This window comes from Xyrauchen texanus, chromosome 42 (assembly GCF_025860055.1).
Source record: "Xyrauchen texanus isolate HMW12.3.18 chromosome 42, RBS_HiC_50CHRs, whole genome shotgun sequence".
Classification (NCBI taxonomy): domain Eukaryota; kingdom Metazoa; phylum Chordata; class Actinopteri; order Cypriniformes; family Catostomidae; genus Xyrauchen; species Xyrauchen texanus.
The window spans coordinates 23,050,223-23,063,614 of NC_068317.1; positions in this window are offsets into that span (position 1 = coordinate 23,050,223).

Consider the following 13,392-nt stretch of genomic DNA (forward strand, 5'->3'; position numbering starts at 1 on the left):
AGCCACTATCCAGTTTTAGTCAGATATAATTTTGATGTAATACTCAGAACTGTTTGACTCAACAGGGCTTTGTTAAAACATCATTCAGTTATAAGTCCAACATACTGTTTAAAGGAATGTTCTGGGTTCAATACAATTCACATTTTCGCACTTACAATGGTAGGCAATTCCAGAAAGTTTTAAAGTTGTAACAGTCCTTTGGAAATAATTAATAATGCCCCTTTTAGGATTGAATGAACTATGTACATATAGTGTGAAAGTTAGTGTGTTTACCCGCTTTATGTGGTCATGACAGACATGACAGGAGTTGAAAAATTGGATATACAATACTACTACAGTGTTTCTGTAGCAATGTCAAGGTGGTGGGTTCAATTCCCAAGGAGCAAACATGTTACCTTATATATACCTTAAATCAGGGGTCCCCAAACTTTTTTTTTAAGACGTCTTTCTTATCGGGGCACACCTCCTCCGCAACAGCATTCATAAATTTCTTTACGAACTCACCATCACTGAATGGCCTACCGCAGGTTGCAATCAGTTTAGCTACCTGAAAGCTGGCTCGAATGGATGACTGGTTCAACTGGGTTTGCCGTACAAACGTATTTTGCTGAGCAGATAGTCCACTTTTTAGCTTCGACACTTTGTCTGCTCTCATTTGGCCTTGTAAACTCGCATACTTGTCTCTGTGGCGGGTTTCATAGTGTCAGCGCAGATTGTATTCTTTGAACACGGAGACTGTTTCTTGACAGATGAGGCAAACAGCCATTTCTTTGCATTGAACAAAAAAATAATCACTTGTCCACTTTTGGTTAAATACCCTGCATTCTGAATCAACTTTTCTCTTTCCCAACCGTTTGGCCATTTTGTTCTCTTTAAATTTTCTTGCTGGATCGCGTGCACCGCTCGATCCACGATGGAACGTTAATCCGGGTGAATCTAACAAATAATTTGGCTACTTTAATAATTATAACTAAGGGAAATTTTATTTTGAAAACCAATATGTATTATCAAACACAAATATGATATGATTAAAACATATTTAAAATTAAATTGTAAAAATATTTCTCTGCATGGCATTGTTCAGAGGGCCGGTCCAAATGTGGGGGCGGGCCGTATTCGGCCCGCGGGCCATAGTTTGGGGACCCCTGCCTTAAATGCACTGCAAATTTCTTCGGATAAATATGTCTGCCACACAGTTTTAAGGAGTAGTTAACTGAAAGTAGCAACACTATAATTTAATACAATTTATCAGAAGCATGGCAGTTGCTCAGCTATTTTCACAATAGTATAACTTTCCCATTAACAAGTAGCCTTGTAGCCTCACAGAATGCTACATTTGTCAGTCACATTGTATTGTAAGCACAGCAAAGAAACTGTAGGAGGAATAATTTGAGTGAAATATAATAATTTGGGAAGATAAGATAATTTTGGATGGTTCATGTAAATTAACTAGTTCACATACATGATTCACTGATTCACTTGAGCCCCATGTAGCCTTAAAGTGACTTTGCCTTCTACAGTATTTTGAGGCAAAATATTTAGTTAAATGCTTCCGTTTACCACTGTACACTCACCTAAATGATTATTAGGAACACCATACTAATACTGTGTTTGACCCCCTTTCGCCTTCAGAACTGCCTTAATTCTACGTGGCATTGATTCAACAAGGTGCTGAAAGCATTCTTTAGAAATGTTGGCCCATATTGATAGGATAGCATCTTGCAGTTGATGGAGATTTGTGGGATGCACATCCAGGGCACGAAGCTCCCGTTCCACCACATCCCAAAGATGCTCTATTGGGTTGAGATCTGGTGACTGTGGGGGCCATTTTAGTTCAGTGAACTCATTGTCATGTTCAAGAAATCAATTTGAAATGATTCGAGCTTTGTGACATGGTGCATTATCCTGCTGGAAGTAGCCATCAGAGGATGGGTACATGGTGGCCATAAAGGGATGGACATGGTCAGAAACAATGCTCAGGTAGGGCGTGGCATTTAAACGATGCCCAATTGGCACTAAGGGGCCTAAAGTGTGCCAAGAAAACATTCCCCACACCATTACACCACCACCACCAGCCTGCACAGTGGTAACAAGGCATGATGGATCCATGTTCTCATTCTGTTTATGCCAAATTCTGACTCTACCATCTGAATGTCTCAACAGAAATCGAGACTCATCAGACCAGGCAACATTTTTCCAGTCTTCAACTGTCCAATTTTGGTGAGCTCTTGCAAATTGTAGCCTCTTTTTCCTATTTGTAGTGGAGATGAGTGGTACCCGGTGGGGTCTTCTGCTGTTGTAGCCCATCCGCCTCAAGGTTGTGCGTGTTGTGGCTTCACAAATGCTTTGCTGCATACCTCGGTTGTTCTGCATACCGTAACAGTGGTTATTTCAGGCAAAGTTGCTCTTCTATCAGCTTGAATCAGTCGGCCCATTCTCCTCTGACCTCTAGCATCAACAAGGCATTTTCAGCCCACAGGACTGCCGCATACTGGATGCTTTCCTTTTCACACCATTCTTTGTAAACCCTAGAAATGGTTGTGTGTGAAAATCCCAGTAACTGAGCAGATTGTGAAATACTCAGACCGGCCCGTCTGGCACCAACAACCATGCCACGCTCAAAATTGCTTAAATCACCTTTCTTTCCCATTCTGACATTCAGTTTGGAGTTCAGGAGATTGTCTTGACCAGGACCACACACCTAAATGCATTGAAGCAACTGCCATGTGATTGGTTGATTAGATAATTGTATTAATGAGAAATTGAACAGGTGTTCCTAATAATCCTTTAGGTGAGTGTATTTTGATTCAGTTATTGGCCATAAAATAGGGTGTTTTATAGTTTTATAAGTGTATATTAAAGCTACTATGGATCTTTGTGTTCTCAAGCCAAATCTGTGGTTGAAACCGCAAAGAATGTGCAGAACACTTTACGTGAGTTGTGTTTCAGGACTGCTCTTCAGTGTGGATGAATCTCATGATTTGAGTTTTTGCAGTAAAGTTATAATAGATCGATAGTTACACACTAAACAAATCAAAATGTACATTACTAAAATTGGTACATTTTTAACAACTTGAGATGATTATACATTTCATGGGGAACTACACTGTAGTAACCTGTATACAGAAAATCTGCTAAAAGGATAATAAGTGATAGCTTGTGCATTTCTGTGACTGAGGCAAAAGAATAACGGTGGCACACACACTTAGAGAACCTAGAAACTACAGCAATGTTATAAAATACTCAGAAGTCATGAATATTAGTAAAAATGTGTCAGTTACTTCACTGGACAATGTAGATACATCGCTATTGGTTTGTGTACAATATGTGTCCAATACACATATTGCTCGATTCATAAGAGCATGACAAGCAACATACATTTCAATAACTCTACCAGACAACATATCCAAGCATTTAAGCCAGTAAAGAACTTTGCCAAACAGTTAACAGATAAAAATCCATCCAGACTACAGCAATGCAGTCCTGAGCTATGTGACAGTGACTGACTGAACTGAACAGCATAGTTTCCCCTGTCGGTACTTCTTTTCTGTGTTTATGGACATGTAAGGATGATTGACATAAGCCTGCTATTTTGCGCCAAATTATATAGGCCTATGTGACGCTCCTGTTCTACCCGCTCCATTTGGGACCGAACTGCCGTCTCTGGCATGGGATAAAGGCTACAACCTCTAATGTCAGTTGCTAGTGCACCTCTTGAGGTCAGGAGAGTGAGGTTTATAAACATTTCCAGCAGCAATCACTCCAACACCTTATCCTTAAATTGCTAATTTGGTACTAGAAAATCACATGCCATTATATCAAACACAGTTGAAAGCTATGTTGTTTGTTAAATGAAGCTTTACATTGTCTTTGTGTTTGATTTTGAGTTGCCAAAGTGCGCAATAGACTGGTGTGACCGGTCTTCGTTAATTCTGCGTTGTGTGGATAAATGAACAAGACCAGGCAACAGGAATTACTCAGGACAGATTTTATGCTGATGAATAAAGACAAATAAATCAAAACAAGCTCGAATCTGTGGCCTTCTCTCACAATTGGAACACCAACCTATCAGTGAAAAGCATTATTTTAGCCACAGAACTTGCACACTCGATGAACTCTCTCCAAAAATACATGCTCCATATCATTCACACAAACCTCATACATAAAGTGCATTCAGAACAAAATTACATGTTTTATTACACTAAACAGAACTCATATCAAACTTTTTAGACGGAGGTTCAATTCAGCTCACCTCTCTTCAGTCGCGCTTACCGCAAACTGAAGGAGAGCAACCGGAAACAGAACATGAATCTTAAAGGAGTAATTAACAATATATAACCATTTGAAACATGAAATCTCAATTAAAATAAATCAATATTAAAAGAATAAATGAAATGAAATATTAAAAGAATAATTTCCAGAATACAAAATAATTATATAAATATAACAAATGATAATAACAAGGAGAGAGAGATTTTGAGTGAAATTAATAAAAAAATATAACACCTGTTACATTTACATTTATGCATTTGGCAGACACTTTTATCCAAAGCAACTTACAGTGCACTTATTACAGGGACAACCTGGAGTTAAGTGCCTTGCTCAAGGGCACAATGGTTGTGGCTGTGCAGATCGAACCAGCAACCTTCTGATTACCAGTTCTGTGTTTAGACCACTACGCCACCACCACTCCATACATTTGGCAGATGCTTTTATCCAAAGCGACTTACAGTGCACTTATTACAGGGACAACCCCCCCGGAGCAACCTGGATTAAGTGTCTTGCTCAAGGACACAATGGTGGTGGCTGTGGGGATCAAACCAGCGACGTTCTGATTACCAGTTATGTGCTTTAGTCCACTACGCCACCACACACACCTGTTAAACTGGCATGTCTTAAGGTCAATACTAGGTAAAAAATGGCAAAAAAGAAACAGCTTTCTCTAGAAACTCATCAGTCAATCATTGTTTTTAGGCAGGAAGTCGACACAATGCTTGAAATGCCAAAAAACAAAATTTCATACAAAGGTGTTCAATAGAGTCTTCAAAAACATAGGACATCTGGCTCTAACAAGGACAGAAAGAGATGTGGAAGGCCAGATGTACAACTAAACTAGAGGACAGAAGGAGTCTCTAGTTTGAGAAATAGACACCTCACATGTCCTCAGCTGACAGCTTCATTGAATTCTACCCGCTCAACACCATTTTCATGTACAACAATAAAGAGAAGACTCAGGGTTGAAGGCCTTATGGGAAGAATTGCAAAGAAAAAGCTACATTTGAAATAGAAAATAAAAAAGACAAGGTTAGATTGGGCAAAGAAACAGACATTGGACAACAAATAATTGGAAAAGAGTGTTATGGATCTTAACCCCATTGAGCTTACGTGGGATCAACTAAACTGTAAGGTGCTTGAGAAGTGCCCAACAAGACAGCCTATCTAAGGCAAGTGCTACAGGATTCGTGAGGTTAAATGTCACCTGAGTATCTGGACAAACGGACAGCTGGAAGGGCAAGGATCTGCAAAGTTGCCTTTGCTGAATGTGGAGGAGTTTTTGTTTGAGAACTCTTTGAAGTAGTTTAAGAAGTTCTGAATTTATTTTTGTAATTTTTCATGTTATTAATGTCCTAACTATACATTGTGATCAGTTGAATGCCACTTTGGTGAATAAAAGTTCCAATTTATTTCCATAAGGGGTAAATCTGTACATTATTCCAAACATTTGGCTGCAAGTGTAACTATCCGGTGATATTACTTAATTCTAAAATCAGAACTGATAGCAGAATTAAATAATATAATCAAAAAATATTTTCTTCTTTAAAAAGCTGCAGTGTGGTTTACTACTTTTTGTTGGCAGCTTGTAGTTAATTGTCTCATGTAAGCCCTTAGCTCCATCTGTAACTGTTCTAGAGGTGGGTCTTCATAAGGCCCTCTAAAATATGGTACTGGTATTGGTCTAACTGTTAGCATTTCATGTGGTGTAAGGTGATTCTATTGGTCTGCATGCGGTAAGTCATCAATGCAAGAGATAGAGAATCTACACAAATGAGTTTGGTATCAGCACAAATTTTGTTGATCTTAGCTTTTACAGTTCCATTCACTCATTCTACCATTCCCTGTGACTGCAGATGGTAGACACACTCTAGTCTTTGGTTTATTCTCAGCTGTTGTATTACTGTTTTCACTGTTCTTTGAATGAATGCTGAGCCATTGTCAGTGCTAATTTGCAATGGTATGCCAAATCTTGACCTTTGACCTCTCTGGTCAAAAATGTTATCACAGTTTTATCTACTTGATCTGCTGACGGTACTGCCTCTACCCATCTGCTGAATCTGTCTATTATCACCAACATGTATCTTTTTTCTTTAATTGATTTTGTCATATTCACATCCATTACCAGGTGTTTAAATGGTCCTTATGAGACTGGCATGTACCCTGTAACCTTCATGACAGATGTATCCTTTCTGACATTGTTTTGAGCACAAATTTCACATTCAGCTAAACATTCATCTACTGTAGATATGGGGACCAATATCCCTGTCTTTTTATTTTTCTAATCAACATCTGAGATTAAAATAGTAAGGAGAGCTTTTATAGCAATCATATGTCCTTCATGAGTTCGCCATATACCATCTACTTGCACCTCTTTGCTGCCATACCACATGTTCATAAGGATCAGCTTTATGTTGCATACAAGCAATATCAACTAATTGGGGTTGAGGTTGAATAAGTTGCCATTACTGCTACTTGGCATCCTGAGGCCTTTTTGGCATTTAAGTCAAGCATTATTAAGTTAAACTTAAGTTTAACTTAATAATGCTTGTTTAAGCATTATTACCTTGAATGACAAAATCATTGCCTTTTTTGTGTGCTTGACATTTGATGATAGCCAATTTCTTTGGTTGCATCATGGCTGAAATGACCTTGATTATTTGTTCATCGTGCTGAATTGGTGTCCCCTCACCCTTTTTGAACCCTCTTGGTTTCCAAAATGCTCCAAATAGATGGCATACTCCATGTGTATATGCAGAATCTGTACAAATATAAAATTTTAGCCAGTAGAAAAGTCTCAGTCAGCTCTTTTAATTAAGACAATAGTGCCGATCATGGCTGCTCACAATGCAGCAACACAATTGGAACACAATTATTGTCTTCTCTCTTGACAATAGTATACCAAGCATTATTTCCTAGATTGTCTCTGAAACATGACACATCAACAAAATTATCTGCTTCTGCATCAGTGATTGGTGTTGATTCTAGATCTGGTCTTATACAAGTAAAAGCTAAAGTGCCTATTACACGTTCATGAAATGTTCCCTCCCCTTCTAGAGGGATGAAATTGGCTGGGTTTATTGTTGTACATGGTTTTATGGTAATGTCTGGGTAAGTTAGCAGTGTTGAATATCCAGTGTCAAACACCTGGCTTGAGTTGGAACAAATCTACCTTTCTCTATTAGTTCTGTTACTTTGTGATGAATCTAAGTTATCACTGGATAGTCCATTATCACAGTGGAAGCTTTGTCATAAGCAAAATACACTGCTGCAGGTCCTTGATAGCATGGTGGGTAGCCTTGTGCTACATTGTCCAATTTGGTGCAAAAATAAGCTATTGGTTGCTTTTTTCTTCCACTACAGGTTTCCTGCATTAAGACTGCTGATGCATATCCATCTCTTCTATCTGCTACATATAAATTAAATGGTTTAGGATAGTCTGGGGTTGCTAGAGCTGGAGCTGTCTGAGGCTCTTTTTTCAATGATTCAAAGGCTATCAATGCATCAGTATCCCATGTTAGTTGAGCTCGGAGATTCTGATGCCCTGTCTGTTCCATCATTGCCCTTAAGAGAGCTGTTTTGATAGCATTATCTTCTGTCCAATAAGCACTAAAACCTGTCATTCCTAAAAAGGTCATCATGTGTCCCTTTGTTTGTGGTTGAGGTGCTTTACTTATGCTCTCCAATTGGCTTGGTGATATAGATTTAGTTTTATGTGCAATGATTCAATCTATGATTCATTCAGTTTCTCTACCTGTGGTAGACAGTACTGCAGTTTCTCTTCTGAGACTTTGCAGCATCCTTCAGCTAATTTAGTGAGCACTTTGATAGACTCTTGGTGGCATTGCTCTAATGTTGTTGAACAAATCAACAGATCATCTACATATTGTATCAATGTGCTATCCAAACTAAGATCTTCCAAATCAGTTTTCAAAACTTTATTTAACATATGTGGTGAATGTTTAAATCACTGGGGCATTCTGGTGTATGTATATTGTTTACCTTGATAGGTGAATGAAAAAAGGTGTCTGCTTTCCTCTGCTAAAGAGATGCTGAGGAAAGCAGAGCACAGGTCAATAACAGTAAAATAATTGGCAGCAGGAGGAACATTAATCAACAGCGTATGTGGATTTGGAACTTCTGCAGGCCAGTCTTCCACCACCTCATTAACTGCTCTCAAATCATGCAATAAGCGCCATTTTGATTTGTCGGCCTTAATAACTGGCAATATGGGTGTGTTATGATGACTTAATGTTTCAATTAACACTCCATCCTTAATCAGTCCCTCAATAGTCTTTTTAATTACTTCTACAGCTTCCTGTTTCAACAGATATTGTTGTTTTCTTGTTAGCTGCACTCCTGATATAAGTTTAATTCTAATTGGATTAGCAGATTTTAATAAACCATCTATAACATGTTGAGACCACATTTCAGCAGGTACATGTTTTTCCATTTCTAACATTAATTCAGCTGTTTTTAATCCAATTTTTCTTTTTCTTTAGTAGTTACCACATTCCTTGTAATGCCTGTCATAGCAGTATAACACATCATTTTTAGGTGTGTTTTGTCAGATGATTCGAAGATTAAAGGATTTTCTGTGGCTTCCCACATTTATTTATTTTTTTTTGCTCATCATTGGTCCTGAATCTTTTGCCTGACTTCCTTTACTTGCATATAAGGTAACATGCAGAACTGAATTTGGTATTTGAAACCATTTTTCAATAAAATTAAATTTCTCAATTTGTAGTGCTGCTCCTTCTGACCCTAAAATTATGTATTGTGAACTCAATGGAACTACTTGCCCTTTTGTGTCATTCAGCCACTGCTTTTCAAGCTCTGGGTCCCTTCCTGAATCATATATACAATAGAATTCCGTTTTTGGTATGCTTGATTCACAGAGCTGTTCTTTAATGTATTTTCTCCATTTGTTTACTGTTTTTTTTTTCTACTTTCCTAAATCTACTTGCCAATATATATTTGCTTGTGGCTCTGGAGATTCTTGAAATGTGACAGTCATTTGTTTGATTCCCCTACTGTCTATGTATATTCCTTCCGGAGAGCACCCTAACAGGTTAACAGGTGTTTGTTCTGATATTAAAATGGGAATTTTTATTTCTGCGTCTTTACTTTTATGCTGACTGGAGCTGTCTTTGGAATTAGCTGCGTGAGTCATGAGAATCCTACTGTCTTTACATATTTTCCAGACTTGGGGAGGTGAGAGGCATAATTTGAACTTATACATGTAAACATAGCTCCAGTATCAAGCATAACTGTTGTTGTTTTGGCCTCTATTTTAACCTGCAGCATAGGTTCTTGATCGGCATCAGATGATATCATTGGTAGCTGACCCCACCCCCTAGGATCCTCTGGGCAGCCCTTGTAGCCCCGTTGTTATCCACGGCATGGATTGAGTAGACATGGTGCTTGAACTTAGTAGTCTTTCTGACATGGGGCACTGCTTGGACTTGGGGATTGGACATTTTGCCATGGATCAATATGGCAATTTTTCTGTTGTGTCCAGGTTTCATCCCCGATATATTCGTGGTGGTCCATTATTTCTAGGGCCACTGTTCTTTCTAACTCTTCCTCTTCCTCCTTGTTGTGGTCTGTTCCAGTTTCCATTGTTTGGTTGTTCTGGTTTTGATGTCGCCAATGGTGAGTAGTTTTCCCATAGTTCCTTCAACCATTCTGATCAATTTTTTCAGCCCCCTCATGGAAGGCGGGCTATCAGTCCATCAAGGTCCTGATTGGCCCATGGCACATACTGCCTTAGATTTAAATTGGACATTGATTTTTCAGATTTTTCCTAGGCATCTCTGAATCACTCATGGAATATTGTTGCAGTTCCTCACTGTGTAGTTGCATATCACTTGGATATCTTCTGGGTTGATGCATAGGACCTGAATCTAGACATGCTATGTTGTTTGGTTGTTCATCAGTCACTCTGACCTGTAGACCCAGGCTGTTCATTCATTGGTTAGATGCACATTGCTTGGGCACTCACTTGGTAGATGCATGCTTGTTGTTCTTATCAATCTTCTTTGTGGGCCCTTTTCCAGCATGGCTTCTCTTTTGTAACGTCCTCAAGTACGAGGTTGCCTGTAACATATTTATCTTCTCTTTTAGGGCTATTTGAGCATGCTCTTGGAGTCAAGAGTCTACGATTTTCTCTAGATTCAAACCGTGTCAGGTCTCTTCTTATTGCTTGTTTCTCTCTTGATACTTGTTCTCCAGTCTCTGTTATTTCTTTCTCTAATTCCTTCAGCATTTTTTATAAATCTCTTTTGGGTGTAATTTTTAACTGTGGCCTTTCTTTCCATTCTTTTTCTTATTCATTTCTCAGTTCTTCTCATATTTGTGACATATCCTGAACTTCTTATCTTTTTTTCATCTCTTCTAGTGGTAATGTTACATTCTGATTCTGCATTCATAATTTCCACATCTTCTGATGTTATAGTTCCTGTTTCCTGCCTAATACTAACCCCTTCACTGTTCCAGTCAGTTCAAAGGCCACCATTCAAAATGGGCTCTTTATCCCTACTGGTGTCTAGCGGTATCCACAGAATTTCAAAGTACACCTGCCAATTCAGCCCATCCCTGCCTAGGAGTGCGGTATTCGCAGGACCTGCCTATTTAACCCACCCCTACCTAGGAGTGCGGTATCTGCAGGATTTTGTGCGCTTCAACTTATTTACAATACGTATTTACATTTGCATGCAGAGTTTTTGAAACCTGGAACCCAGTTCTCTATTTTGTCCATTTAGTCATTTAATTAAGTTCGAGACTCGAGACTCGTTGAAGACTATTCTTCCCTTTCATTAAGAAAACTCTCAAAGTCAGGAGTTCCAGGTGTCAAAGGTTAGAGTTTATTGAGCAGACCAACAAACCCTGACATGTCATCTGAGATCTGAATCTCTTGGTCTAGACCCTCATCTTTTATACAGTTTGTTATCTTGAATTGTCTCCTGTCTACGCCCCTTTATTATTTTTTGTAGTCAATGAATACAGTCCACCACCATGATTTCACAGAGCCTCTGACATCTTTTTAATGGTGGAAACCTGGCTTTTAGTCTATTTTTTTAATACATTTTTAATTAATTTATTATTAAAGGTATACATTGAGTAAATAAAATATAACAATCTGAGCATAATATGGTCACTCTGACCATTGGCTGTGTTAATCTTTAACATAGCTGTGTTTCCCAGTGCTTTCTCGTATCATGGTACCATTGTTTCTGCTACAGCTGAGTGCACTGTGTTTCTTGCAGCATAAACACTTTTAATTACCTCATATGCTCTCTTCTGGGTCACATCAAGTCCAGGCTATTCTATATAAGTACGTTACTATGTTTGATATAGAAAAATGTACTATGATATAGAAAAATATATTATAACTATAAACCTAATGTTGTCATTACTGAAAAAATCAAGTTGTCTTAAATAATCTACTTGAAATGGCAAGGTTTGGGCTTATAACTCAAATATCTAAATTAAAAACTCTTTGAGAGAGTTAAAAAAAATTGAGGCTATGAGGAATACCCAAAATGCCTTACACTTGAATTATTTAATTATGTTTCCTTGGCCAAAGGGATCTTATTGGGGTATTTAAATAGTTATTATTTAGAATTGAGGTGGGCGTGGGAGGGAGTGTTTGCGCTATTGTGGGTGTATGAGTGCAAATTATGGCTGTATTGTATGTAAATGAAGTGGAGCAATTTTCTGTTGCAAGATATTTCAAAAGCAGGTCAGCTTTCAGCGAGTTTGGAGATTCCACCAGTTAGTAATAAAGTTTAGGTTCAAACTCTGAAAACATAGTGGAACATCAAATTATGGCCTTGACAATCACCATTTTATGAAACCAATATTAATGAGATTTGTGTTAAACTTTCTTGATGTCATGGTTTATTTTTTAAATATCATTATGTTTTTATTTACAATTGTATTTATGATTAAATTTGTATTGATATTTTTCCACCTATTGTCATAGAGGCAAAATGTGCCAGTGAAAGACGTCAAAGAGGATAAACTGTTTGGATTTGGTATGATTTTTTTTTAATCCATTTTCATTATTTTGATTATATTTTCATATCGTTTGAAGTGTTTGAATTTGTCAGCATCATTACTGCAGTCTTCAGTGTCACACGATCCTTCAGAAATCATTATAATATGCAGATTTTCTAATATGGGCATATTTAAATATTTTTTTTATATTTAATATTAAAATTAAATATTAATTTTTAATTAAAAATTACAAATTTTACTCCTTTAACCTGAACACGTATTTGCAAGCACAAGCATTGTTGATGATAATGAGGCAGCATAAACACTAGATAAAATATAATCTAAACATTCATATTATTTTTATATCATATTACATAACATATTCATATAATACAGGATACAATTTAAATGCCTTCTTTAGCCCAAACAACATTTAAATGTAACTAAAACTTGCCTATTAGGACATATTTCAATACTCTGAATCCTGGCTGGCAAGTCTGGAAACAGTCCCACTAGTAAAATATGTACATGTTTATATAAAATAGCATGTCAACTAATGAAAACTAAATGACTTATGACTTATGACTAAATGACTTCCTCGGCTGGATCAAGTCTCTCTTCAAAATGCAATCCAGGAGTTTCCTCACCTGTGTATCTTGCGATCTTTCAAATGTGCAGAAAAGTGAATGAACTTGTTGTTTTTAAGGCACAGTCGGGGCGTTTACCATTTGCATTGATTGCCTCAGCACATTACCGTATGAATAGCGCCCTCTGCCCATGGGTGTGATAACATTAGGATAATTAGCTGAGCCAGGAGAAACTGTACATCGCTTTGTTTCATACATATTACATTGCAGAAGAATATTTGTTTTAAATTTGAATTGTTTAATTTAAAAGTAGACTTCAGTTCAAAAGTAGAGTTTCAGTTCATTTTTGTGACGTGTTTCAGAAATATGCTTAAAGACTGCTGCGAGATCACCCTTTTTATTTTCTTTATTTTACAAAAGAACAAGGTTTTGTTGTTATTGTGAGGGTACACAAATAAAAGTAGACCCTTTATAGTCTCTAATAATGTCTTACACTTATCTGAATGCCCCAAAATGACAGAGTATTTTATGT